Source organism: Sapajus apella, unplaced genomic scaffold (genome assembly GCF_009761245.1).
Source record: "Sapajus apella isolate SASKATOON/1434 unplaced genomic scaffold, GSC_monkey_1.0 scaffold15, whole genome shotgun sequence".
NCBI lineage: Eukaryota > Metazoa > Chordata > Mammalia > Primates > Cebidae > Sapajus > Sapajus apella.
In genome coordinates, this window is record NW_022436955.1 from 30,872,198 (window position 1) to 30,888,376 (window position 16,179).

General features: G+C 51.7%; 1 long non-coding RNA gene across 1 annotated transcript; it reads left to right on the forward strand.

Annotated features, from left to right (window-relative positions):
* Window positions 1-5,865: 5,865 nt before the first annotated feature.
* LOC116555740 lies at window positions 5,866-10,257 on the forward strand. The gene is made up of 3 exons (XR_004270650.1): window positions 5,866-6,817; window positions 9,475-9,658; window positions 9,738-10,257. It is a non-coding gene; the product is annotated as an uncharacterized LOC116555740 (long non-coding RNA).
* The last annotated feature ends 5,922 nt before the right edge of the window (window positions 10,258-16,179 follow it).

Sequence of the window (16,179 nt, forward strand, 5' to 3'; positions counted from 1 at the left end):
CAGCGGGCTACCTGGTTAATTACTGCTGCCTCCCAGCTTCACCAGCTTCTCCAGCTCCCACAGCTCCGACTCCCCAGCCTGAGGAAAGAGCCTCCCTGGTCCCCTTCCTGGATGATATTTACATGCCAGCCACGCTGGGCTTCAGAAAGCGGGGTACTGTGACAATTTCCTTTTTATCACCGCCATGAGTTCGGAAGAGCGTTTTTTTTTGAGACGGCGTTTCACTCATGTTACCCAGGCTGGAGTGCAATGGCGCGATCTCGGCTCACCGCAACCTCCGCCTCCCGGGTTCAGGCAATTCTCCTGCCTCAGCCTCCTGAGTAGCTGGGATTACAGGCACGCGCCACCATGCCCAGCTAATTTTTTGTATTTTTAGTAGAGACGGGGTTTCACCATGTTGACCAGGATGGTCTCGATCTCTTGACCTCGTGATCCACCTGCCTCGGCCTCCCACAGTGCTGGGATTACAGGCTTGAGCCACCACGCCCGTCAATGAGTCTCAAAGAAATCCATAACCTACCCAGAGTCACCCAGAACCTCTGAGGCAGGATTCAAACCCAGCAGGACCTCAGGGTCACGCTGTTTTTTCCCCTAGGGCTGAGAGAGCAGAATCCAGGTGGACACTGGAGTCCCTCTGAGCTTATGAGATGTGTCAGGGGTCAGCAAACCACAGCCCTTGGGCCAAATCCCACTGCAGCCTGCTTTTGTGAATAAAGTTTTATTGGATCACAGCCACACCTTCGCATTGACACATTACTTACGGCTGTTCTGTTTCTCCAATGGCAGAGCCCAGGGGTTACAACAGAGACCATTTGTACAAAGGCCAAAAATCTTCACTCTCCAGCCCTTTATAGGAAGGGTTGGCCAAACTCTGTGCTACATGCTTAGCAGGACAGAGAGAGAGAAACCCGTGGGAGCCTCTCTTCCCCTAACCTAAATTACTTAAGATTTAAATTTAAAGGCACTTTCATGTAGTGGCCTATTCTTGAACTGGCTCTGAAAAGGATTCCTTGTTCTGGAAGGCAGACGGCGTGAGACTGCAGAGGTGAGAGTAAGAATCGTAGGGCCCATGTCTGAATTCTAAGCATATACTTCCCAATCTGTGTGCGTTCCCTGCATGAACTATTTAATTTAAATTTTTAAAAAGAGGAAGAAAATAGCCATCTCCATGGTTTTTCCTTCTCATTGCTCCAATTCCATAACAACAAACCCTCCAGCAAGCCTCAATTTATTCAAATTCCTGAGCTGGGTTTGGAGGGGCGGAAGGCAGAAATCCCGTCCCCCAGATTGGATCGTGCTGTCACCAGAATGGGCTTGGTATTTTTTCCAGTGAGTGTCTTGGTTTGCATGAGGACAGACGGGGGAGAGGAGTCCGTGGGGAGCTGAGGGACTGCCCACTTCCTTGAAGCCTGAACTCACAAAGAGGCATCAATGAGCCTCTCCGGAGCAACCCAACCGCCTACCCACAGCCGGCAGGAATCAGTCCTGGCAGGTGAGTGCTTGAACTTCCCTGGGCTGCCGTAACAAACACCACAGCCAGGGGCTTAAGCTACAGGAACCATTCTCTCACTCTGGAGGCCAGAAGGCTGCAATGAAGGTGTGGGTGAGGCTGGTTCCTTCCCAGGGCAGTGAAGGGGCCCCTGGTCCAGGCTGTGCTTCTTCCCTCTGTTTCTTCACATTGTCTTACTTCGGGGCATGTCTGTGTCCAAATTTCCCCTTTTTATGAAGATCCTGGTCTTACTGGATTACAGCCCACCCTAATGACTTCATTTTAATTTATTATTTATTTATGTCTTGAGATGGAGTCTCGCTCTGTCGCCCAGGCTGGAGTGCAGTGGCACGATCTTGGCGCACTGCAACCTCCACCCCCCAGGTTCAAGCGATTCTCTTGCCTCAGCCTCCTGAGTAGCTGGAATTATAGGCGTGTACCACCACACCCAGCTAATTTTTGTATTTTTAGTAGAGACAGGGTTTCACTGTGTTGGCCAGGCTGGTCTCAAACTCCTGACCTCATGATCCTCCCGCCTCTGCTTCTCAGAGTGCTGGGATTACAGGCGTGAGCCACTGCCTCTGGCCCTATGACCTCATTTTAATTTGATCACCTCCCTGTCACCAAATAAAGTCACATTAAGATGTACAGGGGTTATGACTTGGGGGAGTTCATATGATGGTTTCCCCCTTGTCAGGGAGTGCACGGCAGGCTGCTTGGGCTGATGACAGAGATGGATGCAGAAAGCTTTGGTGGGGTGACCTAGACCGTGAGTGCAATCAACAGTGTGGGCGATCCTGGCCCCTGCCCTCATGACCACAGGACCCCAACTCTTTCTCCAGTCCCAGCCTTCTGGACTCGGCGTCACCTTGGGCACCTGTGGGGCAGGCAGCCTGGGAGGGGCGGGTGGACACAGTGATTCATGCTGCCTTCCCCAGTACCCAGCGCGCCCTGGGAGGAATGACTGTTGCAGTTGAGCCCTGCAAGGGAGCCACTAGCATCTCATATTCCTGGGTAAGAGCAGGCACCCTCTCCCACTCATCCACTGGGGGTGTCTTGTGGCCTCCCAGCTGAATGAGGGGCTCACCCCTCCCACCCCTCAGTGAGGCACAGACTGCACCTGAACGGTTCTTTCTTCCACACCCTGGCACCAGCTACCCCTCCTCAGCTTTTAAAGTACTTTAAAAATCATTTATCAAGAAACAGTACTGATTAGGCCAGGCATAGTGGCCCACACCTGTAATCCCGGCACTTTAAGAGGCCAAGGCAAGTGGATTACTTGAGCCCAGGAGTTTGAGGCCAGCCCGGGCAACATGGAGAGACCTCATCTCCAAAAAATAAAAAATAATTAGCTGAAATTATAAATTTAAACTTTGCACCCAGTGACTCGGAGGCTGAGGCAGGAGGATGGCTTGAGCCAGGAGGTTTCAGTGAGCTGTGATTGCGTCACTGCACTCCAGCCTGGGCAACAGCAAGACTTGTCTCAAAAATAGGCTGGGTGCAGTGGCTCATGCCTGTAATCCCAGCACTTTGGGAGGCTGAGACAGGTGGAACACTTATGGGCAGGTGTTTGAGACCAGCCTGGCCAACATGGTGAAACCCCCTTCTACCAAAAATATAAAAAAAATTAGCCAGATATGATGGCGGACACCTGTAATCCCAGCTACTTGGGAGGCTGAGGCGGGAGAATTGCTTGAACCCTGAAGGCGGAGGTTGTAGTGAGCCAACATCGTGCTACTGCACTCCAACCTGGGCAACAGAGCGAGACTCGATCTCAAAACAATAAATAAAATAAATAAGTAAAGGAATAACACTAATCAGAATTTCTTTTCTTTTTCTTTCTTTCTTTTTTCTTTTTTTTTGAGACAGAGATTTGCTCTGTTGCCCAGCCTGGAGTGCAGTGGCATGATCTTGGCTCGCTGCAACCTCTGCCTCCTGGATTCAAGCGATTCTCCTGCCTCAGCCTCCCGAGTAGCTGGGATTACCGGCATAAGCCACCGTGCCTGGTCAGAATTTCTTGTGTTCCACATTTCACAGACATTTTCACAGAATGCCCTGAGAAGCCCTGTGAGGAAGGCCGTGTAGGGAGAATGCTCAGAGATGGGAAGTCGCCTGTCCAAGGTCACACAGCTGAGACCTAAACGGGGTGCTGAGACCTGAACCCTGGATATCTGCAGGGTTGTCCCACTGACGTCCTTCAACCACATGTGCACAGAGACAGCTGTCAGCAGGGATGCTGCCTGGAGGGAGGACGGCTCACCTGGCATCTGCTTCAGAAAAGTCAGGGAGAGGTAGAATGAGGGTGTGCCGGAGAGAAAATGGCTTCCAGGTGGAAGCTGGTGACGAGCCCCGGGTAGCACCCTAGGTGAGCACGAGGGCTTCATTATACTCTGCCTTCTTAGATAGATGCGTATTTGTCATTTTCTATAGTAAATGGGTTTTTTCCAATGATCTTGAGTAAGTATATGAGATAGCCTTAAATATAAGGCCAAGTTTCCCTCCATCCCTCAAACATATCCCTTACAACGGAGGGTGTGGTGGATGTGGTGTAGCTAACACAAGACTGGCCATGCAGGAGAATCGCTTAAACCCGGGAGGCAGAGGTTGCAGTGAACCCCAGCCTGGGCAACAAGAGGAAAGCTCTGTTTCAAAAAAAAAAAAAAAAAAAAGAAAAGAAAGATGGGCCATATATCGATGGAAGTTCAGTGGTGGGTACATGCGTATTTTGTTGTTGTTATTGTTGTTTTGAGATGGAGTCTTGCTCTGTTGCCCAGGTTGGAGTACAATGGCACGATCTCAGCTCACTGCAACCTCCACCTCCCAGGTTCAAGTGATTCTCCTATATCAGCCTCTCGAGTTGCTAGAATTACAGGCACACACCACCATGTTGGGCTAATTTTTGTATTTTTAGTAGAGACAGGATTTCACCAATTTGGCCAGGCTGGTCTTGAACTCCTGGACTCCAGTGATCCACCCACCTCAGGCTCCCAAACTGCTGGAATTACAGGCATGAGCCACCATGCCTAGCTATGGGTGTTTGTTATGCTATTCACCCTACCCTTTTATGGGCTTGCAAATCTCCAAAATAAAAATGAAATAAGAAGAACAACAAACTATATCAGTTTAAAAATAAAGTCATCTAATCATAAGTCTTTACAGGTTAGTCTTTTAATGATTTCACTTTGCACAGCCAAGTATTGTTTGGGAAGACACCTTGTTTTGAAACAACCTCAACTGAGAAACTCTTAGAGGAAAACTGGGGGCTCTAATGAGGCATTCTTTTTTTTTTTTTTTTTTTCGAGACAGAGTTTTGCTCTTTTTCCGCAGGCTGGAGTGCAATGGCGAGATTTTGGCTCACCGCAACCTCCGCCTCCTGGGTCCAGGCATTTCTCCTGCCTCAGCCTCCTGAGTAGCTGGGATTACAGGCATGCGCCACCATGCCCAGCTAATTTTTGTATTTTTAGTAGAGACGGGGTTTCACCGTGTTGACCAGGATGGTCTCGATCTCTTGACCTCGTGATCCACCCTCCTCAGCCTCCCAAAGTGCTGGGATTACAGGTGTGAGCCACTGCGCCCGGCCTAATGAGGCATTCTTGGAGGAGAAACTGAGAGACACAATAACAAAGGAGGCAAAAAAAAAAAAAAAAAAACCCACAGATTCAGTAGCTCTTCCTGAGGAAGGATCTCCCAAGTGTAGACATTGCCTTTTAAACATGTCTTTAAAAAGAAACACTGGGCTGGGCATGGTGGCTCATGCCTGCAACCCCAGCACTTTGGGAGGCTGAGGCAGGAGGATCACTTGAGCCCAGGTGTTTGAGATCAGCCTGAGCAACATGGCAAGACCTTGTCTCTACAAAAAACAAAAATAGCCAGGCATGGTGACGGGCAGCGGTCATCCTAGCTGTTCGGGAGACTGAAGCCAGAGAATCACTTGAGCCTAGGAGATCGAGGCTACGGGAAACCATGATTGCACCGCTGCACTCCAGCCTGGGTGACAGATTGAGACCCTATCTTGAAAAAAAAAAGAAAAAGAAAAGAAAAAGAACATTGGTTATGGGGAGCGGAACCCAACCCTACAAGTCGAAAGGGGTTGGGGTGGGGGTGCAGAATAAAACCTGTTGTGATTTTTTTTTTTTTTTTTGAGATGGAGTCTCACTCTGTCACCCAGGCTGGAGTGCAGTGGCATGATCTCAGCTGCTTCCCACCTCAGCCTCCCGAGTAGCTGGGACTACAGGTGTGCACCACCACACCGAGCTAGTTTTTGTATTTTTTTTTTTTTATAGAGATGGGGTTTCACCATGTTGGCCAGGCTGGTCTCACAATCTGAGCTCAAGTGATCCGCCCATCTCAGCTTCCTGAAGTGCTGGGATCACAGGTGTGAGCCACCATGCCTGGCAGAGAGTTGTGTGTTGATAAAATGACCCTCAACAGTGCCCAGAGTGTGTTAAAATCTCAAAGAACTCAGAAGTGAAGAGAAGATGGTGTGTTTTGGAAAACAGAGTTAGAAGACGCAAGAAGTACTTCTTGAAGATGAGGACACTGATATTGACGACACAGGTGATGGAGGTGAGCAAAGGGACTTGAGTGCCAAGCAGAAGAAGCGCGTCTTCCAAATTCATGCACTGCATGAGGGTGAGGCAGCCACTGTACCGTCAACCCAGACATTTATAAGAGGTGGCGCCGTGGGCTTGTTCTTCTTTACACAAATTCTAGTTGGGTGTTTGTGGGTGGTCTTCCGCAAGGCGGCTCAGGGCCCAGGCCCTTTCCTTGTGGTGGCTTCACCATCTCCTAGGTACCAGTGTCTCGGGAGGATTCCTGGCATCCAGCCAGCAGATGGTGAAGACTTGGGAAGGATGGGTGTGGGGAGTTTCCAAGGCCAGGTGTGCCCACCATTATGTCCCAGTCTCACTGGACAGACTGTCATGTGACCGTCCTGAGTGCAAGGCTGGGAAATGGAGACGACCTGCATTGTCAGGAGTAAGAGGAAGCAATGTGATGGACGGCCGGCTAGTCTCTACCCCACACCCTGTCTTATCTCGCTTTTGATTTCAAAAAGCATTTCTAATTTAATTAATGATTTACAGTGTATAAGCACTCTTGTGACTTTTCCATCCACAATCAAAACATTGACATATTCAAGAGGGATAGAAAACATTTAGAGGATCCAGTTGGACATTGACCTGTATTTATGATTCCCTTGTATGTAGGACAAGTGTTAGTTCTTGGTTTGGAAAGATGTTTGCACTAGATTCAGCGAAAAAAGCAAGTTGAAGAAGAGTTCACAGCTACAGAGTTCCTACTGTCACCTGCACGTCAACAACTCGGGAGGTGAGTGGCTTGGCTGGAGGGTTCAGGGTGGGACCCCCACAGTGTGGCTTCAGCATTTATTGCCTCCTGTGAAAACATGGGAGGTAAAAGATGATTTTATCTTTCTGAGAAAAACTAATGTGTGTAGATGCGTGGCAAAATGTATATAAGGAAACAACCCAAAATATTAATAGTGGCAATGCCTTGAGAATAGAAAGGGGAAAAATTTTAGCAAAATAGTAAATATTTTATTGCCCATACATATGGAAAAGTGCACAAATTGTGAATGTCCAGCTTGATGAATTTTCACAAATGAAACTCCCATGTGTAATCAGCACCCAATTAAGCCATAGAACATTCCAGACCCCCTTCCAGGCCCTCACTCCTCTCCCCAGGGTGGCCAGTCTGGCTCCGAATGCCCCAGGCTAGTTTCCGAGGTTGTGGCCTCTGAGTCATCCTGAACAGAGCCTCCCAATGCACTCAGACTCACACTGTGAGATTCACCCTTGCTGTATAGTGGAGCAGAGACATTTCAGCCTTTCTTTATGATACTTTGTATTTCTCATTTCTCTAAGGTGGAGATATATTGCTTGTATAAGGAAACAAAGTTTCAAAAATTAAATGGCGATAAAAACCATGTTGATTTCCAAGGAGAATTCTGATAACAAAAACCCAGGGCTGTCCTGGTTTTCTGGTCCGGGAGGAACTGCAAAACATACCATTCTGGCCCCGGCCAGCCTGTCTGTCCATAGTGTCACCGCAGGCAGTCTCCTCTTGGGTCCCATGATCCAACTCGAGCAGGCAGATGAGGCCTGGAGCCAGGCAGGACACAGCCCAGCTCAGCTAAACATAGGTGCGGGAGGCACCTCCCAGCCCATGGGTCCCTTCTGGCCTCTTTCTTTCCCACTAAAGCCAGAGGCACAGGGAACAAAGGCAGCTACCCCAGAAGAGCCAAGGCCAGGTGGGAGGTTCCCTGGAGAGTGGCCAAGCCTGTGAGCTGGGGCAGGGCTGCCTCAGCCCAGAGAGCCAGCTCTGCCAGCCATCGGCCATTGAAGAAGGCGTGCAGCTTATGCAGACCTCGGGTGATTTGGGAGCAAATCTCCCAGCACTTAGCTGAAACGGAAAGGGCTCTGCAGTCTGGAGGACATGTGGGGTACCCCTTCCTCTCCCAGGCCAGGCTGTAGGCAGGAGTTCTAGAGCCTCCCCGTCTCCCGCACCACCCACACCCCGTGAGCTTGCAGGAGCCGCCTGCCTCCTGGAGTCCTCCCTCCTGACTGTGGAATGAGCACATGTGCTACATACACGCTGGTGTTCTTGCCTTCCTAGCGTGGGAAGGAGCTAGAACTGAGGGAAGGATGGCAGGCCAGAGTGTCCCTCTGCCGTGTGGCTGGGGGAAACAGTTTTGCTCACATCTCCCTGATCTGCTTTGGAGGCTCAGGGGGTGGATCCGGAGCTGGCTAGAGGGCTTTGCATCCCAGCCCCACTGGCCACCACCCGTGTGGTTGTAGGAAAACCACTTCACCCCTGGAGTCTCAGTTCCCTCATCTGTAAAATGGGGATGATTGTAGCACCCAAATTATGGGGTTGTGAGAATTAAGTGGGCTAAAAAAAAGTAAAACTCTTAGAACAATATTTGGCTCATGATAAGCACTTGATAACTATGATTAGGTGTGCAACCTCACACACGCACACATCCACTAATACATATAAACACATGCACACATCCACTAATAGATATACACACATGCACACATCCACTAATACATATACACACATGCACACACTCATGAATATACACACAGACCAGTACACACATACACATATGTACGCAGCCATGCAAACAGGGATAATACACACATGTATCTATACATGTATACACATGTAAGCACAAGACATATGCGTATGCACTTTACACATGTACACACACATACACATGTGCATACACACAGAGACACACTGACACACACACATATGTACACGAGTCACCTAGAATCTGGACCAAGGCCACCAGGGTCCAGTGGGGCCCACCCTCAGGTGCCGGCCCTGGGCTTGCCGGACTCCCAGAGAGCACCCACCTGACGTGTCGCAGCCTGGACACCTCACTGCCTCCTGCAGCCCCCGCCCCACTGAATCTTCATAGGAGGCAGCATAGCCTGGTGCAGCCCGAGAGAATGAGCATCTCGCCATGCCTGGCGCAGTGACCTTGGGAAGGCCTCCTACTTGTTATTCATTCTCCTTATAAATTATTATTCATTCTGACTGATGGCAAAGTTGTTCCTCTTTTGGGCCAGAGGCTGACCCTGCTGTTTTAGATTGGGTTCCCTAGGCAGCCGGTTCCCTGGGAGCTGGGATCTGGGTAGAAAGAGTCTGTCAGGAGGGATCCAAAAAGCACAGTGGGAGAGCGGAGTCACAGGGGGGAAGGGAAGGAGCCAGACCTGATGCAGCAGTGAACAGCTGGGGCTCTGTCTTGCTGCTGGGGGGCCGGGGGCGGCGGTTGTAGACAGCCCGCAAACCTTGACTCCTGTTTGCTGTTGGAGAGCAGCTCCTGGGGTGTAAACTCCCAGCACTTCCAGCCTGCCCTGTGCCCTGGTTCTGGCGTGGCCCTCCCTCCTGGATTCATGGCGCCATCTCTGCACACCTGTTAGCTCATACCTGGTCTTCTATTCACATGTGAACAGATACTCATGGCAGGCCTTCATGTGCCAGACCAGGGTTCAGGGCAGCGAGGCACTCATGCCTGCCGGCAGGAGGCTTACCCCCTTCATCCGGAAGGTTCCACAAAGCCAAGTAGGGTAGGAAAGCGTGGGCAAGAATGAGAAGGAGGTGCACAAAGGCCAGGCAGCACTGAGATCTGACGGACTGGTAAGAATTGGGTGTGGTGGGGGTAGTTCCTCAAAAGTATATGGAGAATCATCCTATGACCTAGCAATTCTGCTCCTAGGTGTCTGCTCAAGAGAATTCAAACAGGCGCTCAGACAGATACCATAGCAGCATTATCCACAATAGCCAGAGGCTGGACACTACCAAGGGTCTGTCACTGATGAACAGGTAAACACAGCGTGGTCCGTGCATCCAATGTAGTGTTACTTGGCCACGAAAAGGAAAGAAGTTCTGAGTCCCACCACAGCCTGGCCTGGAAACCGTGATGCAGTCATAAATGTGACGGCATATTGTAATTCCGTGTATGTGAAATGTCTGCAGTAGGCAAATCCATAAACACATAAAGTTCACAAGTGGTTGCCAGGAGTCGGGGCAGGAGTCAGGAGGGGGAGTGGGAGTGGCTGCTAATGGAGACGGGGATTCTGTTTTGGGGTTAAGGGAGTGCCCTGGTGCTAGACGGATGGTGCTGCTGGTTGCAACAACTCTGTGAATGTACTAAATGCCACTGTATTGTCCAGGTTAAAATAGGCAGGGTGGCATGGTGGCACACACCTATAGTGCTAGCTACTCGGGAGGCTGAGGCAGGAGGATCACTTGAACCCAGGAGGCTGGAAGCTGCAGTGAGCTATGACCTCACTGCACTCCAGCCTAGGCGACAGAGTGGGATGTCATCTCTAAAATTAAAAAAATCAAATAAATAAAACGGTTAAAATGATAAAATTTGTGATGCGAATTTTGCCTAAATACAACGAGTTAGCAGGGAGCAGGGGGGATTCCAGGCCGAGGGGTGAGCATCACTAGGGCCCTGGGGACAGAGGCACTGCTCAGCGTGTGTTGGAAATAGATGCTGGAAATGGTTGCTTGGTGCCGCAAAGAAAAATGAGCACTGAGACAAAGGATTTTCAGCAACGTGATTTTTACTTCCTGGAGGAAGGGTACTCTCACTAGCCATCGTGCCACGAGAGTACAATGAACAAAGGAAAACACACAAATTTATCCCTTACACGTTTGGGGTTGTCCTTACTGCTGTGTCTGATCTCCGTTGGCTGGAGCCAGACCTCACAATCTAAACTAAAATGCTATTTGCTAACAACTTAAAACTTTTCTAAACAGGTGAAAGCAATGGAGAGCTGGGACATGCCTGTGAGCACGTCCAGCACAGATATCTTGGTTAAAGTACAAGGACATAGAATGTACTGCGTACCTGTAAGCATGGCACGTCTAACAGCTACATAGGACGGGGCTTTACAAAGTTTTTAGCACACTTGTTCTTTAACAAGAAAGGAAACTTTAAAAATAAACTTTTCTACTTCCCACAGCCTGGCTCCCAGAGAAGCAGCAAGGCCTTGTACACAGAGCTGGAGGGGAGCAAGAGGGAACCTCCCTGGCCCATCCCCGAGCTCGCCTAAACCACAGCCTGAGATCCGGCAGGCCCTACGCACTGCCTGCTTCCTGTCCTGGCATCTCTGTCATCTGGAGGTAGGTAGATGACTGATCCCACTTCACAGATGAGGGGAGGGAGGCCTGAGGCTCAGGGAGAAGGGTGGTGTGTGGGAATAGGAAACCCAGGTCTGTCTGACTCCCAAGCCCCTTAGCACAGTGGCGGAAGTTCCAAAACCCTCCTGTGGCAAGGGCTGTTGGGTTTAGTGTCAGCAGGTCAGACTCGGGAAAAAAGCTCCACTAAGGGCAGGCTCCCTGCAAACCAGGGCTGGCTCTGCTGATTCCAGAGTCAAGGCTGCGAGGGAATTGGCAGAGGACTAGAGAGAGGGCTGCCTGACCGGAAGAGGGAGAGGGATTGCGGGAGGGAGGCTTTCACTGTCACCATGTCCCTCTGCACATGGATGTGCTGGGGTTGGCCCTGGCATGGGCACAGCTCAGCACACTGTGATGGGGTTCATGTTGGTGGCTGCTGCCTCAGGCCCGGGTGTGGGTTGTCACATGCCCTCTGAGGCCAGGACATGATGGGGAAGAGGTGTCTGGAGGCTATGGGTGGTGGAACCTGCTGGGCCCAAGTTCCTCTGTGTCCCCTTGCCTGGCCTCCGTGTGCTGAACAGGTTCCTCAGTTATCTGCTGCTGCCTAACACTCCCCCAGCCTCGGGGCTGAAGACAACGCGCATTTACCATCTCATGGTTTTTGTGGGTTGCGGAACATGGGGCTGCCTGGCTGAGAGGTGCCGGCCCAGGGATCTCACATGCTCAGAGTCAAGGCATTGGCCCAGGCTGGGGTCACGGTGGCTTCAAATGGGGCTGCAGGACCCACTTCCAAATCGCTGGCCAACCTCAGGCCTCCGCTGGCTGTTTGTGGGAAGCCGCTGTTTCTTGCTGGGACTCCATAGGGCAGATGACAGCTCAGCAGCAGCTTTCCACAGAGAGGGAGAGAGGCTGAGGAGGCCACGGTCTTTTTGTAACCTCATTTCGGAAGCGACATTGCTCCACGTCTGCCGTAATCTCTTGTTAGAGGCGAAGGACTAAGTCCAGCCTGCACTCAGGGGCAGGAAAATTAAGCTCTCCTTTTGGTTGATCAGCGTTGGCTCAAGCAGCTCTCATCATTCACCTGCAGTGTGGCTCCGGACACTCCCCCGCCTGCAGCTACGCCGCAGCTCGCACACCATCCTCCTTCCTCCTGGCAGAGGAGTTGTTTCACTTTTCCTTTGCAGTTCTTGTTTTTAGAGGAAGAGTGTTGAGGAGCAGAGTGCCCAGGAATCTGTCTTTAAAACCAGCACCGCCAGTGTGCTCAGCCAGGGGCTTTGTAGTTTCACCGAGGCTCTGTGAATTGCTGTGTCAACTCTGCCTGACAACATGGCAAGAATGGGAGATTTGGGATGGGCACAGTGGCTCACACCTGTAATCCCAGCACTTTGGGAGGCCGAGGCAGGCTGATCATGAGGTCAGGTGATCGAGACCATCCTGGCCAACATGGTGAAACACCATCTCTAGTAAAAATACAAAAATTGGCTGGGTGTGTGTGTAGTCCTGTGTGTGCCTGTAGTCCCAGCTCCTTGGGAGGCTGAGGCAGGAGAATCTCTTGAACCAGGGATTCGGAGGTTGCAGTTAGCTGAGATCATGCCACTTCACTCCAGCCTGGCAGCAGAGTGAGACTCCATCACACACAAAAAAGTAATGGGAGATTTGGGGTCTGCAGCCTTGTGTGTGTGTCCTGGTCTTGCAACTTCCTGGCTGAGCAGCCTTGCACACTTCCTCTAAAAACAAGGACTATAAAGGAAACGTGAACCAACCTGTCTGCCAGGAGGAAAGAGAAGGGCGCATGAACAGTGGCATGGCTGAGCTGTGGCATGGCCGAGCTGTGGCATGGCCGAGCTGTGGCATGGCTGCAGGTGGAGGAGCATCCTGGGCCATACTTCCTCTAAAAACAAGGACTATAAAGGAAATGTGAACCAACCTGTCTGCCAGGAGGAAAGAGGAGGGTGCATGAACTGTGGCATGGCTGAGCTGTGGCATGGTTGAGCTGTGGCATGGCCGAGCTGTGGCATGGCTGAGCTGTGGCATGGCTGCATGTGGAGGAGTATCCTGGGCCACATTTCGGGTGAATGATGAGAGCTGCCCGAGTCAATGCTGATAACCAAAAACGTTGTATCAGCCGGGTGTGATGGCTCACACCTATAATACCAGTGCTTTGGGAGGCTGAGCTGGGTGGATCACTTGAGGTCAGGAGTTCAAGACCAGCCTGGCCAACGGGGTGAAACCCCATCTCTACTAAAAACACAAAAATTAGCCAGGCATGGTGGCAGGTGCCTGTAATCCCAGCTATTTGGGAGGCTGAGTCAGGAGAATTGCTTGAACCTGGGAAGCAAAAGTTGCAGCGAATTAGATTGCCCCATTGTACTCCAGCCTGAGTTACGGTGCGAGACTCCATCTCAAAACAAAAATAAAACAAACAAAAATGTGATGTCGAGTGGAAAAAAAGCCAGTAGTCAAAGGACTGGACAGTGTGACGCCCTTCATGTGAATCGCGCAGGCCGTGCGGTTTCCGCGTGTTGGCGTAGGAGCAATGGCAGCAAAGCTTCGGTGGGGGGTAACCCCTGTGGGGGCGGTGGGGGGAGGCAGAGTGGGAGTGGAGCTGTGACTCTAACTCTCTAACTTTGATCTCCTTAACACTACAAAGCAAATATGGAAAAGATGAACATTTGTTAAATCTGGGGGGTGGTACAGCGGTGTCTGGTACATGTTGAACTGTTCATAGCTGGAAATTGTGAGTGTATTTTGACAGGCTCAGTTCTGTGAAGATGATCTAGGGAGAGGCCCGGCTGGAACACCCGCATATTGATAGGGATGCTGATATGGCAGGGCTTACGGGGGCTGTCAGGTTCCCTCAGTGACACACATGTGAACACATACGTGTGTTGTCATGCCACAGAACATTGCATCCAACCCCAGGAAGTGGGCTTGTCCGTCTGCGATAGAGTCTGACTCCATTTCTGGTAACTGGCTGCCCATGGCATTTAAGCCTCACCCCCTTGCTCTCTGCTCCAGGCCCTGGGCGGGCTGATGAGAAGGCCCAGGTGTCCCCACTAGACCTGGCGCTCGTACGAGGTTCAAACCTTCCCATGTGTGCGGAAGCCCTCGCCCACCCCACACGCTGACACGGCCCGCAGCTGGTCTCTTTCTCTTGCTACCGTAGCCATTTCTGGCCTGGCCTGGGAAGCAGGCCTCCTTTCCCTGAGAGCCCCCTTCTGTGGGAGGCATGCTTCTCCCTGCACTCTTGGTACGTCTCGACATCTAAATGCAACTGCAGGTCAGTGGCGAGCTATTCCACTCCCTCTGTGTGGCCACAGCACGTTGACACCTGGGAGGAGCTCACCTCATTCTGGAAGGGCAGGGCTAGGTGAGTCAGGCATCCACCAGCTGGCACTGGCGCTGTCTCCTGGACTCAGCCTCAGCTCAGCCACAGCCCCTGGGTGAACCCTCTCCTTGCTGGGAGCTTGCAGGCTGGCCTCCCTCTGCCCACCCCAGTCCATGGCTCTCCCCTAGGACTGCCCCTCAACCTCAAGGCCCTTGTGGTAAGAACTGCCCCTGTCTGCAGGAGGCAGACGCCTGCTTGTGGGTAGGTGGGGGCCCTTTCTCCTGGGCCAGCTCATCAGTCCTCACAGGTGTGCGGCTCTGAGCATGCACAGCAGCCCTAAAACTCTGGGGAGAACAAACCGCTTGCAAATCTGCAGAGCTCAGTCAGCGGCTTGCCTCAACCATCACCAGGCAAAGGGGCCAGAGCCCCTTATTCTTGGTGGCGTTTTAGGTTCCATGGAGTGTAAGGCAAAGGCCATCAGCAATTGTGTGGTGATGTGATTGGGCACAGGCCTGCCAGGGTCGTGCGTCCTGTGCGTGCCGTCGTTACAAAAACTACCCTGAGGGTTTGCTGGGAGGGTTCACATCGGACCATACGAAATTGCCCTTTAAGAGATGTAAAGCGGCCAAATACTGACAATTTCTTTAAAAAAAAAATACGATTTCTTATTATTCATTTGATAAGTAAAATAAACATTTTGCACCCTCCCCCCACAACATTCATGTGGATAAGAGGTTGGGTTATGAATCTCCCCAAGTCAGGGATCACGCAGGCATTTGCAGCCTCTTGGGGGTGGAATTGCACACCCGGGATTTTCCACGTGGCTACAGCGCTGCATGGTCACTGCCGTCCAGACGGGGTCTCCCTCGGTCCACGATCCTCTCTGGGCCTGCTCGCCAGGCGGCCTCGGGAACGCAGGCCCACAGGCCGTGAAGCTGCAGGAGGGCTCTCCAGCCCCTCTGCATGGGGCTTCTACCTTTCCCAACACCTCTGGCTAGGCCCTTCGCTGCCTGGTCTCCATACGGAGAACGGGTGGCTCTAAGCCTCCCTGGGGCGGATTGGCTTGGCAGGAATTGGCTGCATCAACAGCCTGGCTGGACTGGTGGCTGATGGCAGCAATTCAGGTACTGTGGAGAAGGCAGGAGACCTGCCCAGACACAGGCAGCGTCCCAAGAACGGGCTTCTCTGGCCTGATGACCACATGTCAAGCCTGGCCACGAGCACACACTCCTGGGCTGTCATCTGCCCTGGCTTCCTGCAAGAGGGGTGGTGGGGGGAACGTGTACACCTGGGGCCCTGGCCACTCAGTGTGTGGGCCCCAGACCAGCCGCATTGGCACTATCACAGAAATGCAGAGTCTTGGGCCTCTCCCAGACTTCCTGGACCAGAACCTTCATTTGAACAAGAGTCCAGGGGACTCTGATGCACACAGGCAGGTAGGGAAGCCTGACACACACAGAACTACCGGGCAACAGAGGGTTTGCAAAGTGCCCATGCCTTGCCATCCACCTTTTGGGATTTATTGGAAGGAAGCAGCCAGACACACACACACACACACACACACACAGACAGAAGCATTTGGAGGAGTAACCCCACACACACACACACACACACACACACACACACACACACACAGAAGCATTTGGGGGAGTAACCACACACACACACACACACACACACAGAAGCATTTGGAGGAGTAACC